The 12,961-nt window shown below is 39.5% G+C and overlaps 1 pseudogene; it reads left to right on the top strand.

The window, feature by feature from the left end:
- The first annotated feature begins 2,130 nt into the window (after positions 1-2,130).
- On the top strand, positions 2,131-4,017 carry LOC126057300 (polyadenylate-binding protein 1-like; annotated as a pseudogene).
- Positions 4,018-12,961: the final 8,944 nt, after the last annotated feature.

The raw sequence follows: 12,961 nt of genomic DNA on the forward strand, positions 1-12,961 counted from the left end.
ATCTGGAGACCATCTCAAGAATAGATTTGATGCATTAAATACTAATGACTGAAGATCAGATGAGTGGTGGGAATACATCAAGGACATCATACATGAAGAAACCAAATGGTCAGTGAAAAGAAAGAAAAGGCAAAAATGGATTTCAGAAGAGACTCTGAAATTTGCTCTTGAATATAGAGATGCTAAAGTGAGTGGAAGATATGATGAAGTAAAAGAGATGAACAGACTTCAAACTGCAGCTCAAGAAGACAAAGTAAGTTATAGTAATGAAATCCACAAAGACCTAGAGTTAGAAAACCAAAAGGGAAGGACGTGTTTGGCATTTCTCAAGCTGAAAGAACTGAAGGAAAAAATTCAAAACTCAAGTTGCAATTTAAAAAGACTCTGTGGGCAAAATAGGAGCCCTGGTGGCACGCTGGTTAAGAGCTAGACTGTTAACCAAAAGGTCAGCAGTTTGAACCCACCAGCCGCTCCTTGGAAACTCTCTTGGGCAGCGTACTCTGTCCTACAGGGTCGCTATGAGTTGGAATTGATTCGATGACAATGGTTTTGGTTGTTTTAGTTAATGGGCAAAATATAGAACAAAGTAGGAAACAACAAAAGAAGATGTAAGGAATTCACAGAGTCACTGCACCAAAAAAAAAAAAAAAAATGTTCATTGTTCTATCATTTCAGGAGGTAGCATACGCTCAAGAACTGATGGTATTGAAGGAAGACGTCCAAGCTGCACTGAAGCATTGAGAAAAACAAGGAATTGATTGAATACCAATTGGGATGTTTCAATAAACGGATACAGTGCTGGAAGTGCTCACTCACCTATGTCAAGAAATTTGGAGATAACTACCTGGCCAACCAACTGGAAGAGATCCTAATTGTGCTCATTCCAAAGAAAGGTGACCAACAGAATGTGGAAATTATTGAACATTATCACTAATGTCACACGCAAGTAAAATTTTGCAGAAGATCATTCAAAAACAGTTGCAGCAGTACATCAACAGGGAACTGCCAGAAATTCAAGTAGAATTCAGAAGTGGAGGTGGAATGAGGGCTATCATTGCTTATGTGAGATGGACCTTTGCTGAAAGCAGACTACCAGAAAGCTGTTTACCTGTGTTTTATTGACAATGCAAAGGCATTCAACTGTGCAGATCATAACAAATTACAGATAACATTGCAAAGAATGGGAATTCCAGAACACTTAATTGTGCTCACATGAAACCTGTACATAGATCAGGAGGCAGTCACTAGAACAGGACAAGGGAATGCTGAGTGGTTTAAACTCAGGAAAGGTGTGAGTCAGGGTGGTATCCTTTCACCTTACTTACTTAATCTCTATGCTGAGCAAATAATCGCAGAAGCTGGACTATATGAAAAAGGAGGCATCGGGATTGGAGGAAGACTCATTAACAACCTGCAATATGCAGATGACACAACCTTGCTTGCTGAAAGTGAAGAGGACTTAAAGCACTTATTAAGATCAAAGACTACAGCCTTCAGCATGGATTTCACCTCAACAAAAAGAAAACAAATATCCTCACAACTGGACAAATAAGCAACATCATGACAAAATGGAGAAAAGACTGACATTGTCAAGGATTTCATTTTACTTGGATCCACAATCAGCCTGTGGAAGCAGCAGTCAAGAAATCAAAGGACCCTTTCTCCCTGGCCGTTAGTGCTGACTGTATGCTCCGTGCTTGGAACACACATTTATTTTTAAGAAATTTTTTAAAAGAATCTTAAAAAAAAACCTTTAAAAAAAATTTACCAAAAATCTGCATCTCCCCCGCCGGAGGCTTTTTTCTCCTCCTCTTATATAAAATAACCAGGTGAAGCAGCTGACTGACGTGCCCGCCCGGGGCCCTGCAGCAGCTACAAGAAGAACCCACAGACCGAGGACTTCTTGCTGCCCTGACGACCCTGCCACCTTTGTTCTGAGCCAGCAGCCAGCAGCCAGCAGCCAGCAGCCAGCAGCCAGCAGCCAGCAGCCAGCAGCCAGCACCCAGTCGCAGCGGATCCACCCTGTTCCGCCGCCACTGAGGAGGTCCTTTTGATTTTCCCACCTCCCCAGCATTCCTCTCCTCTCACAGAAGAGTCGCAGCCTGTGGCCCTGCAGGCAGCCCTGCGGAGATGACCCCCACTGTCCTCAGCTGCTCCGGGGCCCTGCTTTATGTGTGGGACCTTCACCCTGAGGTGAAATAGGCGGTGGTTTAGGAGAAGTTCAGCCCCGCTGGGGCCATCCTCTCCCTCCAGGTCTGCAAGGACGTGACCAGACGCCGCTCTCTGGGCTACACTGTGTGAGCTTCCAGCAGCTGGTGGATGGGAGGGGCTGTGGTTACCATCAATTGTGTTGTTATGAAGGGCAAGCCAGTATGCATCATGTGGTCTCAGCGTGATCCATCACTTCAAAAAATTGGAGTGGACAACATATTCATAAAAATTTGGACAGACCCATTGATAATAAAACCCTGTATGATACATTTTCTGCTGTTGGCAGCATCCTCTCATGTAACCTGGTGTGTGATGAAAATGATTCCAAGGGGTATGGTTTTGTACATTTTGAGACACAAGAAGCAGCTGAACAAGCTATTGAAAAAATGAATGAGATGCTTCTAAACGATGGTAAAGTATTTACTGGACAATTTACAGCCCTTAAAGAAGTGAAGCAGAACTCAGAGCTAGGGCAGAAGAGTTCACCAATGCTTTCATCAAGAATTTTAGAGAAGACATGGATGGTGAGCACCTTAAGGATCTCTTTGGCAAGTTTGGACCTGCCCTAACTGTGTGAAAGCAAGGACTGATGAAAGTGGAAAACCCAAAGGTTTTGGATATGTGAGCTTTGACAGGCAGAAACCTGTGCATGAGATGAATGGAAAGTAACTCAGTAGGAAACAAATTTATGTTGACTGAGCTCAGAGAAAAAGTGGAATGGCAGACGGAACTTAAGTGCAGATTTGAATAGAGGAAGCAAGAAGATCACCAGATACCAGGGTGTTAACTTACATGTGAAAAACCTTGATGATGGTATTGATGATGAACGTCCCCGCAAAGAGCTTTCTCCTTTGGCACAATCACTAGTGCGGAGGTTATGATGGAGCGGTGGTTGCCGCAAAGGGTGTGGTTTTGTATGTTTCTCTTAACCCGAAGAAGCCTCTAAAGCATTTATAGAAATGAACAGTAAAACTGTGGCCGCCAAACCACTGTATGTAGCTTTAGGTCAGCTCAAAGAAGAGCGCCAGGCTCACCTCTCGACAAGTATATGCAGAGAATGGCAAGTGTACGAGGTATGCTCAACCCCGTAATCAACCCCTACCAGCAAGCACCTCCTTCAGGTTAGTTCATGGCAGCTATTCCACAGCCTCAGAACCATGCAGCATACTATCCTCTTAGCCAAATTGCTCAATTAACACCAAGCCTTTGATGGACTGCCTAGGATGCCAGACCTAATCCATTCCAGAATGTGCCTGGAACTACCTGCACAGCTGGTCCTAGACCACCATTTACTACTGTGAGACCAGATTCTTCACAGGTTCCACAAGTCATGTCAACACAACGTGTTGTAACACATCAACACAGGCCATGGGTCCCTGCCCTGCAGTTGCTGCAGCTACTCCTGCTGTCTGCACCATTCCCCAGTATAAACATGCTGCAGGAGTTCACAATGCTCGAGAACATCTTAACACACAGCCACAAGTCGTCACGCAGAGCCTGCAGTACACGTACAAAGTCAGGAACATTTGACTGCTTCCATGCTGGCATCTGTCCCTCCTTAAGAGCCAAAAGCAAACATTGGGTGAACGGGTGCCTCCTTTTATTCAAGCCATGCACCCTACACTTGCTGGTGAAATCACTGGCATCTTGTTGGAGACTGATAATTCAGAACTTCTTCATATGCTTGAGTCTCCAGCATCGCTTCGTTCTAAGGCTGATGAAGCTGTAGCTGTATTACAAGCCCACCAAGCTAAAGAGGCTGCCCAGAAATCAGTTAACTGTGCCACTGCTGTTCTGACTGTTTAAAATGATCAGGGACCACGAAAAGAAACTCATGCTTCACTGAGAAAAATACCTAAACATCAAAAATCTTAAATATTGTGAGGAAAAAGATTAACATTGCCAAATATAAAATAAATTAAAAAAGAAAGGAAACTTTGAACCTTATGTACCAAGCAAATGACAAGTCTAGCACACAATACTAGTCTTAGATTACTTATTCATTTAAAAACAACAAAAAACAAAACAAAAAAACCCAAAATCGTAAAATATAAAAACAAAGTAATGTTTTATAGACCCTGGGAAAAATAATTTTCAACCAAGCACAAAAATTTAAAGCATTCCTTTCTTCAATTTTGTAATTCTTTACTGTGGAATAGCTCAGACTGTCACTTCTCTTTTAGATGACAGAATTGATAACTGAGCAAGGAAGCACAATTTGGATTATAAAATTCTTGCTTTAAGAAAAAATCCTTAAGCCATGAAAAAATAAAATAAGACCAAGTATTGCATTTGTCAAAGCTGTTGCAAAACACCACTTTAAAATGTTGAAAAGCAAGGATGTCACTTTGAAGACTAAGGTGAGCCTGCCCCAATCCATGGTATTTTCTTCCCCCTCATATGTATGCTAAAGTGACAATGAATAAGAAAAACCAAAGGAGAATTGACGCCTTTGATGTTGGTAAAGATGCCTTATGGTGTTGGTAAAGAATATCGAATATACCGTGGACTGCCAGAAGAATGAACAAGTGTATCTTGGAAGAAGTACAACCATAGTGCTCTGTGAAAGGGAAGGTGAAAAGACTTTCACTCACATACTTTGGACATGTTATCAGGAAGGACCAGTCCCTGGAGAAGTACATCATGCTTGGTAAGGAAGAGGGTCAGGGAGAAAGATGAAGACCCTCGATGAGAAGGATTGACACAGTGGCTGCAACAATGGGCTCAAACATAGCAATGATTATGAGGACAGCACATACGGTTACACATAGGGTCACCATGAATTGGAACTGGCTAAAAGGCACCTAGCAACAACAACAACAGAACCAGTCTTGATACCAAATATCATAGGCTGGGTTCGCCTGAAGAACAAAACCAGTGAAGCTCCCATATATACATAGGAGCCCTGGTGGCACAGTAGTTAAGAGCTATGGCTGCTAACCAAAAGATTAGCAGCTCGAATCCACCAGCCACTCCTTGGAAACCCTATGGCGGCTGTTCTGCTCTGTCCTACAGGGCTGCTATGAGTCGGGATCCATTCAAAGGCAATGGGTTAGTATATGTAGATTAAAAAAAGAGAGAGCAAGAATTCAAGAAAGAGGTTCACGTGGTTTTGGAGGCTGGCAAGTCCCAAATCCATGAGTCAGGTGTCAGGCTGGAGGCTTCTCCTGACTCATGTGTTTGCAGGGTTGGTGAACCCAAAACCGGCAGGTAAGATGGAAGGCTGCTGATTCACAGGTTTACAGGAGCTGGCACATCCCAAATTCTTCAGAGGAGGTGACAGGCTGCTGGTTTACAGCCAAGAACTGGAGGTCAGAGGATGACAAGTTGGATGCAGGATTGAGAGAGAGAGAGCTTTGCCAGACAATCCACATATATTGGATGCAGACCACACTCCCAAGGAAACTCCCCTTTCAACTGATTGACTGCTCACATCAGATCCCAAAATGAAGGATTATTACATAATATCTGCCAAACCACTGAGAATCATGGCCTAGTCTTGATGCATAACCTCATACATCACAGAGGGTCATATATAAAAAAAAAAAAAAGCAAAGCAAGAATCTCCGTAGTACAGGATTAAAAATTGTCTAATGACACCTGTGAATAGAGTAATCCTGAGATAATAGAAAATCAATCAGAAAAGAAAGTATGAACTGTATTTTGAAATTTTCCTGCTAAAAGGTAGGATGCATTGTTCACAGTGAAGCAGAGACTATGATCCTGTACAGTGTTCAACTTCTATTCAGCACTGACTAGCTGGGCACACAAGAGAAATATTCATTGTTATTGTTGCTGTTATTGTTATGTGCCATTGATTTGGCTCTGAGTCGTGGAAATTGTTTGTATAACAGAATGGAATGTTTCCCAGTTCTGTTTCGTCTTAGCGATAGTATGTTTGAGTCCATTCTTGTGGCTATTGTGTCAATCCAGCTCAGTAAGGGTATCCCTCATTTTCACTGACTCTCTGCTTTAAAAACCGTGATGTCCTTATCTAGTGATTGGTCTTTCCTGACAACATGACCAAAGTAAGAGAGGCAAAGTTTCACCGTCCTCGCTTTTAGGGAGCATGCTGGTTGTATTTCTCCTAAGATTGATTTGTTGATTTTTCTGGATGTCCACGGTATATTCAATATTTTTTGCCAAGATCACAGTTCAAATTCCATTGATAATCCAGATTAACTGCCCAATAGCCATTTACTAATATTCCTGCTTTCATCTTCTTCCTCCTTCCCTCCTTCCCTTCCTTCCTTCCTTTGTGTCTTCCTCTCTCTTTCCTCTTTGATTTCAAAACAAAGCTTTATTCATCTCTTGATGAACATGAGTTTCTGGGGGAGAATCATTGCTCTAAGTCAACCATGACACTGCAATTTCTAGGTCTTGATGAGGTATACCTGCGAACCACAACTGGCCCGTGAGACATCAACAAGAGCTCTTGGACAAAATTTCTTCAGTCTCAGGGTTTCATGGCATGCTCATAAATCCTAACAGTTTGTGCCACCTCCGTAATGAGATATTTTTAATTCCCCAAAGAAAACCAACTGCTACCTATTATGGGAAAGAATGTTTACATCTATCTGGTGCCTACTGTGCGACAGTTTCCTATCCATCTCACATGTGTTTTTCTCATTTAATCTCCATGTTCTCAGGACCAAATCTATATATATGCTTGAGGAAATTTTCCTTCTTGCAGAGTCTGCTAGACAGAGGGAGAAAATCAGACACCTGGAATTTAAGGTAGAATAAAAATGGATGTAAAGATATTTAAAGTAATTTTTTTTTAGGAGGATCTCTTACATAGCATAGCCGTGAGTTGGAATCAACTCTACAGCATTTTTTTTTTTTTAATGTGCATTCAGGGGAGAAGTGAGGTGTAATTTGAAATCTTTATATATTTTTTTAAGACTTAAACTAAGTATCTGGGGCAATCAGTCCCTTTGTTGCAGAGGAAAACTAAAAGCAACTAAAGAGCTACTTTCAGGTTTGCCCATATAAAGCAAAGTCGTCCCTCTGTAGTCCTAAAATTTTTTGGAAAAGCATGAAGGAGCTGCACAAATCAAAACTGTATTGAAGTCCCTGCTACTTGCTTTCAGGAGAAACAAGTTTACTGTTAATAGGAACAGGCTTTGTGAAGAGTGACAGGACAAAGGATTGCTTGATGAGCATTGCTTACCCACCTGGACCTTGGATTGGTTTTGAGCCTCCATTACCATTTTGGTAAATGCAATAAAAATCCAAGGAGTTTTCTGGAATCCCCAATGAAACAACAGATATTTGGAATCACATCTATCAGCAGATTAGAAAAGATTCAGTTCCTTTTTTTTAATAGTGAAAAATATTGCACCTCTACGTAGAAAAGGAGATTAAATACACTCTCTTTGTTTTAGATTTTTTTTTTCTTTTTTCCATTTGCTGTATTAGTTCTTTTTGATTTCTGGTTTATACTTGGACATAGGGTATAGATTATATACCAATCTATTTTGTAACACCATCCCTCAGAGCCAAAGAGAGAAAGAGCACAATTGCCAATTGTGCAAAAGAATAAGATCAGAAGAGAAGTCCAGGTCAGAGAGTAGGTTGAATTGGCAAGCTGAGTTCTCTCTTCTGCTTCCTGTATCATAACATGTTGGGAGATGCCTATGTGAAATATAGAGGCTAAAATCAGTGTACATAAAGGGAATTGCCATACAAAACTGTATTTGTTAAAATGTAAAACTTTGATAAAAGTTTGAGATGCTGTTTGTCTACTTCCTATGTTTTGTTTTTGTTTATTTGCTACCTGCAATAATAAAACCCCCTTACTTATTACTGGAGAGTTGTGCCTGCCAATGCACTCTTCCAGTTTTCTTCAGGAACCTCAAAAGTCCACAAACAGTAAAGAAGGAATATTGATATTGGCAATAATGGTTAGCAGGGTGAAGAACAGAAACGTTTATTATTGTTGCTTGCTTTGTATTATAGATTAATTGAGGCACTACTAAAAGAGTACAATCCAAGGAACCCTGGTGGCATACTGGTTAAGAGCTTAGCTGCTAAACAAAAGGTCAGAAGTTCAAATCCACCATTTGCACTCCTTGGAAACACTATGGGTACAGTTCTACTCTGTCTTATACAATGCAAGACCTGAGAGAAAAGTTAATAAGAGAAATTTTAAGACATATCCTGTGGTTTGAGTGGCAACCTGTCAGAAACAGGTAGGAGGCTGTCTTATTTATCTGTGCTGCTACAACCGAAATACCACAAGTGGATGGCTTTAACACAATTTATTCTCTCTGACAGTTTAGGAGGCTAGAAGTTCGAATTCAGGGCACCAGCTCCAGGGGAAGGATTTCTCTCTGTGTTAGCTCTGGGGGAAGGTCCTTGTCATCAATCTTTCCCGATTGAGGAGCTTCTCAGTGCAGGGAACCAGGGTTGAAAGGATGCACTATTCTCCTGGTTCTTGTTTCTTGATGGTATGAGGTCCCCATGTCTCTCTGACTTAAAACACAACCTAATCTTGTAGATTGAGTCATGCCTTATTAACATAACTGCCTTTAATCCTGCCTCATTAACATCACAGAGGTAGGATTTACAACACATTGGATAATCAGGTGTTAGGATTTACAACACATAGGATGTCAGATCACAAAATGGTGAACAACCAGGTAATACTGGAAATCATGGCCTAGCCAAGTTGACTTACTTTTTTTTTATTTCGGGGAACCAAAAAAAAAAAAAACCAAACCCATTGCCGTCAAGTAGATTCCGACTCATAGCGACCCTATAGAACAGAGTAGAACTGCCCCATAGAGTTTCCAAGGAGTGCCTGATGGACTCAAACTGCTGACCTTTTGGGTAGCAGCCGTAGCACCTAACCATTACTCCACCAGGGTTTCCTATTTGGAGGAGGGGGGAAACAATTCAATCCACAACAGAGACTGTTTTCCCTGGATAGGAAGAGAACAGTATTCTAACATCCAACAACGTTTATTCCAGCAAGCAACACTTTCGTTTTAGACCAGAGGTTCTCCAGCTTTCTCAATTCTCTGTCTTTAGTGTTTTAAGAGTATCATTATGGTGCCCCTAGGTCAATAGAAATACAGAACAATTTTATGAAATAACTGACCCAAACATAGAATATGCATTTGAAAAAAACAATATACATAAATTGAAAGAAAAAATAATAATTTTTTGTTTCATTTTTAAATAACCACCATCTCTTACTAGTTGGATATGTGTACTTTTGGGGCACTGCATAGTGTCTTCAACCTTGGAATAAGACTAGCAACTGCCCCCCTCCCATCCTGTTCTGTTGTGATTTTCATACAGTCCTTTTTGTTTTGTTTTGTTTTGTTTTATCACAGTATCTGCTGAAAACTCAGAATCACAAAGATACGACGCCATGGAAAGAAATGTAATATGACCTAATGTTTAACTGTGAAGTATCGGGCTAGTAGTTCAGATGTCATCTGAGGTTGATTATTGCTGTTGAATGTTTCTGTGTTTCCCTTGGAAATCTTAAATGCCCCATAGATACCAGGTGACTCACTAATGGACTCTGTGATGCCTCTGCACACAGCTATGGAACTGCACGCTGTCATTGCTAACTTCACAGCGAGTATTACTCGCAGCAGCAGCAACAAGGTGTGTCTCTAAGAAACTTTGCAATTAGGTTAGATTAGTGGCTGATAGTTTGCATGCTAAAGAAAGAAAAAGGAGATTAAGTCCCAGCTCTGCCATTACTAGCTCTGATGGTTTGAGCTATTTATCTCTCTCAATTTTCCTCTTTTTTCCCACGGAGTAGAAATAAAAATATACAGTGGCTGCCCCATAAAGCTGTTATGAATATTAAATGGAATAAAGCATGTAAGATTTCTCTTAAGGATGTGGCAGATTATTCTTGTAAGACATATAACTTAGTAGTTTTATTATTGCAAAATCTCTTTACAGAAATGGTACATCGGCTGTCACTTTCGCCAGCACCTTGGTAACAATGGATCTTATATATAAAGTTGAAATAATAATTTTTTTTTTTAATTCTCAGCTAATTCACCGTAATGAATTTGGTGGTTCAGCACATGGTTATTAGATTTAACCTTATAGGACTAAATCATGTTAGCAATTAACATTTTTTTTAATTGCCTAATTTTTTTTTAATTTGAGTCTCTTTGTGTACACATCACTTACCCCACTGAATAAGCTGAATAGTCTTTAGAGTAATTTTCATATCTTATTTAATTTTATATTTCCAAAACATCCAGAGCTTGTCTTATACACACACACACGTATATACATGCATACATATTTGGTTAGTTGGCTAAGCTTCCTATTACTTAATCTATAGTATGATTACTTTATCATGTTTTATTCTTTTTTAAATAAGCACATATAATGCTTGCTATGTGCTTGGTACTGTACTAAGTGCTTCACAAATATTAGCTCATTTATGCCTTATAACAACCTTATAAAATTACAATTTTTAAAGCAAGCTAAAGTAGAACCAATCCTTTCAAAGGCAAAGATCCACATCATGAAAACAACACTGACTTTAATGCTTTAAAAACACTAAACAAGCATATGAAGAAACTGAGAGAGAAAGATTAATTTTGTGCCCCAAGTCTCAAAACTAGTCAGTGGCTGGGGAATTCAAGTGGTGGGGAAGTCAAGTAGAACTAGAGAGGAAAAAAAAAAAGAGAGAGGCAAAGATAAAAGAAGATTTGAGGTAGTGGGTTGTTTTTGGGTTTTATAAGCATGTAGCTAATTCCAAATATTAGAAGAAAAAAAATCAAGTTTACACAGAATAACAAAAAATGATAACCTCCCTTTTTAATTACTCATTTTACATTTGATCACTTCTCTTTAGCAACTACTTAATAACACATAGAGAGGCACTTGCTAAACTTTAGCATGGGATTGTCCCTTCTTGTTTAATTTACCCCTCATTCTTATTTGCTTTTACAGTTGAGAAATTCCATAGAGATAATTAACATTTAATAATATTTACTAACTGCTTTTTTTTTTTTTTATACCTAAGGCATAATAATATTTTCATATATAGATATACACCAACCACCACCCATCACTGTCAAGTCGATTCCAACTCACAGCAACCCTATAGGACAGAGTAGAGCTGCCCCATAGGGGTTCCAAGGAGCAGCTGCTGGATGCAAACTGCCAACCTTTGTGTTAGCAACCAAATGCTTAACCACTGCGGGACCAGGGCCCTATACCATGAGTTTCTGGAGATTAATTTAATAATGTGTAAATGCTTTGAGTAACATTGTCCTGAATTAAAACAAATTCTTTAGGACACCAAAGCCCATACCTTGCCCACTACAAGATTTGGAGGTTAAACTTAAATCACTGTTAAAGAAAAAAAATTTTCTTTTTTTTAGTTACTGTTGAGTTGATTCTGACTCATGGCAACCCCATGTGTGCAGAGCAGAAATTATCTTAACATGTGACTATGCATTGTATTTTAAGACTCTGCAAAAAAACAGACTCTCCAGGGAAAGAGCATGAGGAAATTTCTTCAATTTGTTTCATTTTTTAACACCATTTAAACACTCAGAAAATATTACTTCATGGTCCATCTAAACCTCCTCAACTTAACCTTAGCTCCTTGCCTCTTATTTTGTTATCAAAATTCATGAAGAATAGATCTCTGAATTTTACTTCATCATGTGTAGTGCAACAAGTACTTCCTATTGGCAAGATAAAGTGTTTTTTATTTCTTTATTTTCTCTCATAAGTCTTATATTCTAACCTCCACTTAATTTTTTTTTAATATTAGAAACCTAAATTAAAAATGTAGAAGCTTAAACTAGAAAAGCCATTAGCAAATATCTATGTATAATGGTAAGATCACTTTAAAACCCCTCAAAAACCAAACCCAGTGCTGTTGAGTCGATTCCGACTCATAGCGACCCTATAGGACAGAGTAGAACTGCCCCATAGAGGTTCCAAGGAGCGCCTGGCGGATTCGAACTGCTGACCCATTGGTTAGCAGCTGTAGCACTTAACCACTACCCCACCAGGGTTTCCAGATCACTTTAACATTCCCGTAAAAGAGTTATAATCCCTACCCCTCTTTCTCCTTTTTTCTCATTCTGACACTTACTCTTTCTTGATGGTAGATGGATCCTCTTTACAAATGTTCAAATAGTACATTACAATGATAACTTGTATTTTCGGTTTGAATTATAATTTTAAATTAGTGATAAGATTAGTTATAGCATTGACACGAACAATAAGCCCTTTATTTGGCACTTGTTAAATGTCATATAAAAGTCCCTAGGTGATGACAATGGTTTGCCATGGACTGCTAACCTAAAGGGTGGGCAGTTCAAACACCCCACAGCTGCTCCATGGAGGAAAGGCTTGGCAGTCTTATCCCTTAAAGATTACAGTCATGGAGTCACCATGAATTGGAATCAACTTGACAGCAAAGGGTTTGGTTGTTTGTTAATCACTACATATAAATTGTATCTATCACCAAAGACTCTGAAAAATAACTTATTAGCCTATTAACTAAGAGGAAGTTAAGTTCAGAGAGCACAATAAAATTGCCCGTGACCACACAGTTAGTAACACAGTTTGGAATTGAACATCTAGTATTTGTGAATTTAATTTCCTTGAAAACAAAAAACCTGTTGCCATTGAGTTGATTCTAGCTCATACTGACCCTGAAGTAGTTGCATAATCAGAAAAGCACAGGGAATACTTGCTTCCAATATCAGTGGATAACCCAATTAAATATGATCAAGGCTAT

This window comes from Elephas maximus, chromosome 13 (genome assembly GCF_024166365.1).
Source record: "Elephas maximus indicus isolate mEleMax1 chromosome 13, mEleMax1 primary haplotype, whole genome shotgun sequence".
Classification (NCBI taxonomy): domain Eukaryota; kingdom Metazoa; phylum Chordata; class Mammalia; order Proboscidea; family Elephantidae; genus Elephas; species Elephas maximus.